Source organism: Cryptomeria japonica, chromosome 3 (genome assembly GCF_030272615.1).
Source record: "Cryptomeria japonica chromosome 3, Sugi_1.0, whole genome shotgun sequence".
Classification (NCBI taxonomy): domain Eukaryota; kingdom Viridiplantae; phylum Streptophyta; class Pinopsida; order Cupressales; family Cupressaceae; genus Cryptomeria; species Cryptomeria japonica.
In genome coordinates this window covers 250,440,693-250,446,334 of record NC_081407.1, presented here as the reverse complement: position 1 = coordinate 250,446,334, position 5,642 = coordinate 250,440,693, and the positions used below count along the sequence as shown (strand labels likewise).

The following is a 5,642-nucleotide window of genomic DNA, read 5'->3' as shown; positions in this document are numbered from 1 at the left end:
AATGGCTGAGAAGATTCTTCCCCAATGAAATTGTGAGCTGAGGGAGAAACGAATAAGCTTTTTTAATGAATGACACTGACCTAGTTAAGGGATTACATAATCCTGCCAAATTGGGCAGCTGGGCAATGGATCCCAATGGCCCAACTTGATCATACTTTAATAGATTTCATGTGTGCTAAAATCATAACCATCCTCCTATGGCTGGACCTAGTAGTGTATGTTTTACGGCTTGACAAGAAGACTGCAACAAAAATTAGATTAAATATGTATTTAAGAAGCTTTTATTGTTTGCATGTGCATTGACTATGGATGGTTTTTGTCATTATTTTGTTTACGTTTCTCAATCAAGACGTGTAGACTTGTGGAAAAAATTGCTCTTGATCTCTACATATAGAGTTTGTCCAAATTATGTAGCTGTCGGTTTATTAATTAAAGAGTATTTTTTTTTGATTGATACTTAATGACTCACATGCAAATGTGATATCAAAATAGATTGTTTGTTCAAACATGCTAACATCTCATCGCCGTATGTTCAGGCGGTTGATTGTCCACACTGTTGTAAACTAAGACAGGGAAGAACAGTCATGGGCGATTCAGACAAACTATGAGTTCAAATATTATGAATGTAGTTGGTCAATGTACAAACACTCTTTTCAAAACATAAAATATAAACACCGGTCTGAATAACAAACCTCAAAATGGTTGTATATATATGTTGGTGAAAATGTCTACCTTATTTTTTTTTTGGATTTATATGGATGGTTTTAAGTATTTGTTTTAAAATATATCTTTTTTATTGTTTATCTTTTTCTTAAATAGAATCTAATTGTTTTAATTGTTTTCAATTATTGAAACGTATATTTGATTTCTTAATTTATTTTTGTATTTATGAGTTTAAAATATTTTATTATTATATTTATAAATTTAATTTTTTTTAAGTTTTAAATTCAAAGTTAATGATGGGTCCAAGTATACTCATGAAAAGAAAAAATTCAAATTTATGTTTTAAGAAAAGTATAAAAAATCATCATTTCTTATCCTTATGATCATCAATTATCGAGTAAATATCCATCACAAATTAACTCGACATATTCTAACCATTGTTTTTTGTTACCCAATTATGAAACCCAAACTCCATGTTAAGTCTTTTCCAAGTTTCAAGTTGTGCTTGCTAGCACACTACCTAATGCATCAAATACATAATGTCTTCAAAAAAAAATATTGAAATTTGCAAATCAAATTCAAGGGCTAGGATTTGTTATGGTGAGATTTTTCTCTTGTTTAGTACGATCATAAATTTGTACTTATTAATACTATTACAAATCCAAGCATCACTTGGAGAATCTTTGTTTATAGGTATAAAAGTTATAGATCTTGGGTTTATTTGCAGAGTCAAATATCATTTGTACACACCAAGAGTAGATTTATATGTGCCTAATAGTCAATGTTTAGATGCATAAGATTCTTCCACATAAGAATCTTCTACCAAACATATTAGTTGTTACAATTTCCACACTCACTCACAAAGCTATCTTACTGGAAATTATGAAGAGAAATCATTCCTCATAGTTGACATTGTGGAAATATTGTGGAATTATTAGTCACCCAATTTACTTGATCCAGTCAATAGCCATAGTTGACATGATGTCTTCTAGTAAAAATATACTTAGAGGGTTTTTAATTTATCATATATGAAAACCAAAGTAATGATGTTTAGTCCCACTCTTTGGGCATCTCTATACATAAGGTATGGTTTTCTATTTTGATCAATTTTATTATTTTCATTTATACCTCTAGTAACATTCTTGTACATTTCACAAAGTTTAAATGAAGAAGATATCCCCTCTCTTAACAATTGGTCAACAACTACTTGCATTCTAATTATAGGACTATCTCACAATCCTAAATTAACTTTATCCCTATGTTTGTATTGTAAACTTCAATCTTTAGATTTGTGGTGCATGTAGTTATTAGAACAAACCAATGGCATCATTCTTGGGGATTCACTAAATATTTTTTTGGTATTCAAGGCATTATCCAATATTTGTGGTGTTCTCAAATATCTAGTGAAGACTCAAATCAAAATTATTTATGGTGTGAAGATTAGCGACTATCTCTTGAATAATCTATCTACAAGAATTATTGAAGAGTGAATATGAAAGGGATGAGATTCAAAATCCCTACTTGGAAAGATCTACTTAAAAAAATTCATAATCCTTAATGATTTTTGGCAATATTTTTTTTGGATTTGATCATGTTAATTTGTATTACCAACATTTCAAATATGGCTACTATAATAAAGGGTACAAATTATTTTGTAGTTGATTTCAATTATAGGTTTATTTCTACTATGACAAAATGTCCTCTTTATCTCAAGCCAAATGAGTCCATGTGTCTAGTTTTAAATGCTGGAGCCTTTGATTCTATAATTGGGTTTTATCTTAAAGATAAAGCACCTATAGAAATTAAGAAGGGTTCATGATTTAGCCACTAACATTGAAGGGAATATGAGTGCATCAAGACAAAAATTTAAGAGGGAATGTGTGAAATTTGATCCACCTTTAATAAGTTTCATCCAAACTAGCTATTATCAACAAACAATAAGCTAGACAAGCTTATGGGTATAGTGAAGTCATATAGAGTGATTAGTAATGAAAAGGATTACCATCTCATATTGTTGGATAATATAGTAATGAGAAAATATGGCTATCTAATAGGCCCTATAAATACTACTATTTAAAGAGGCCTAATCCAAATGAGAAACATGCAACACTAAAGCATTAAAATTATAGGTTGTATTGCCTTTGACATGGCTAATGTTCTTAATGATTTTCTATACCCATTACTCTAGGGCCCTAGGGCTTGATGTCCCATGTGTTATGAGCAATGTGTGTGTAGTGATGGCTATCAATGATCCTATTGGCATTCCTTTGAATAACAATAACAAATCGATCGACCCAATATCTATTTGTGATAGCTCCCTAATGATGTTGTTTCTAAACTTTAGACCATGGCCCATAAGAGTCAATAGGATCAAAGATGCCCACCAAATTGTTGCATTGCCTTAAAAATACAAAAACATAAGATATGTTTATATGATGTATTTTTTTACTTATAATAGGTAGGGGCCCTAATAACCCTTTGTTTGTTTTGGCAGATACTACAGTTATATTGTTTACTATCATTTGAATGGTATTTGTCCTATATTTCAATTGCTATGTAAAAGTGTTGGTGTTGTTTTGGAAAACTCCTCTTACCTAATAGTATCAGTTTTGTAAATAAATTTGATCCCACAAAAACACAGAAATATTTAATCACCTTCAAGTGTTTTACTATAAAAGTATCCATTAGGCCAAACTAATAAGAGAGAGGATTGAGGCTTAAAAATTTAGTTTTTAAATATTCATATTCGACAATCTCCAAGAGCGAGTTACTACATTTTTTCAAACTGAAGACAGTGGGCTTTCCAAATTCTCAAGCTGAATGTTTTCTAGAACCATAGATATAAATTACAATGTTTTGGCATTTATTTTGCTAAACATCATTAATAAGACAAAGTAGTAGAAATTATAAAAGAGGAAGCTCTAGCAACCTTTCATTTCATGCACACAATATCTTGCGATCTTGTGTCGCCTTCTATCTTAATATATTTTTTAAATTTCAGTTAATTTTCCTACAGTTGGTTCGTACTTCTCCGCTGGTGCCTGTGAGAGGGCTGATGTTCCCCATATTCACCATAGCCGCTGCAAAATCACTGAAAAATGTGGTTGGATTGGTACTGTAAGTAGTAACCAAAGCATCTGCAGAACCTCCATTAAATAGTTCTTGATCAGAGTGAAGGAGACCTTTCTGGCGTCTCACATCTGTGTAATAGTTATTGTCAAAGAAAGTGGGAGTCACAAGGTCTAAAGGTGAGAGGTTATCATCGCCACCATTACTTGGACAATTTGCCTGAACAGAGGTGGCAAATGCAGAATCGATATTGCTGTCATTGAAAACGAGAGATCTGAAATTGGTGCATCTTGCTTATGAGCACCTAAAATACATGGGTGCCGTAAAAGTATTTGCTTATTAACTTTGTCATCAAAAATTTATATCAAAACCTTAAAAAAAACATTCTAAGGCTTGCAAATACCTGAAAGAGCAACCATATCCTTGGTAGAAAGGCCTTGTGCTTGAAATGCAGAGATAACTGTACTTAAATCTGAAGAGGGAGAAGGTAGATTGCTATTGGCACCACTTAAGCTTGCACTAGCCGAGTCTCTACTTCCCAACTGTACTGTCCATGTTGGCCCTCCCAACTAGTAATCACAAAACACAAAGATAACCCACAATAAGATTTCCCAAGGTCCTGAAGAGAAACTTGTAAATAACAACTTTACAAAACCTTTAGATTCTGAAGAATGAGTTAAGTCTATTTTTAAAAAGGAAAAGTTTATTGGTTAGCAAATAGAGATAAAGATAATAGTAGAGAGGTGAAGAAGGGATGAATGTTTACAAGTACAACTGAATCACGAGCAGCAATGGTTACAATATCAGCACAAGACACAACTCCACTGCAAACTGCTTCTAACCGACTTTTAATGGTGTATCGTCCAGTGAATGTCGATGTATCGTCCAACAGTATGGATCCATCTCATCCCTTTGAAGAAGAAGAAAGCTCATGTTACTTACAGATCTTTTAGAAAAATTAGAATAGAAGTGAAATTCTAACATTATGGAGATTAAATTCTTACATTTGCAAAACAATCATGAAAGTGAAGACGGAGCAATGATGCAGCCATTCTTTTCTCTTTTGCCACAGTGCAGTAACAGCAGTCTTAACTGTACTCAATGCAAGGGGACATGACGTAGCATAGAATGTTGGACTGAGTTGCCCATTGGAAGCTCTATAGAATGATGAGCAAAGCAGTAATACATGCAAACATACTAGTGGTCTTCATTGTTGATTTGCTTTGCTATGCACGTCAACAATGCAGACAGTGGTGTGGGAGAATGTAGGAAGAGATATGCTTCTTATAAGGACTGAGGAAGTTCATCTTTGCTCAATTTTCTGCACAATGATGACGTACTCTTGCTAGATTTTATACACATGCTGTTGACAACTACGTTAAAATGATGCCACACAAATGTTTACTGAAGTTACTAAAAATCATAACCAAGTTTGCACAAAAAGAAAGAAATTTACAGCCCTCACAGGGCACAACAGCCAACCTTTACTGGCCAAGCGATCTCAAATTTGTAGTATTTTTTAATTTTTAATTAATACATTGCACAACGTATACAACAATCCAATCTTTACTACCGATTACAAATTTTCTACAAAATTAATTTGAAGGATTCACCTTAAAAAATCTACTAGTCGCAAACGCTTGGAACACGATACATTTTATTGAAGTAATTAACTTGTTAGGTCTAGATTATATGTAGAGAAATGAAGTCTTCTAAATTCGTTAAGAAGTAGTAGTGCATACAAAATTTTATATAATTTATAGAATTGACATAGTATTTAAGGGTGGTTAATTATTTATTGTAATGAATTCAATGTGAGAAATTTGCATTCAGGATAAGCATGGTAGAGTTTTACATCATTTTGGAGTAGATAAGACAATTTCATTGATAAGAGAAGATTATTTTTAGTT

General features: G+C 32.3%; 1 pseudogene; it reads right to left on the bottom strand.

Annotated features, from left to right (window-relative positions):
- Positions 1-3,660: 3,660 nt before the first annotated feature.
- On the bottom strand, positions 3,661-4,943 carry LOC131037206 (peroxidase 4-like; annotated as a pseudogene).
- Between the last annotated feature and the right edge of the window lie 699 nt (positions 4,944-5,642).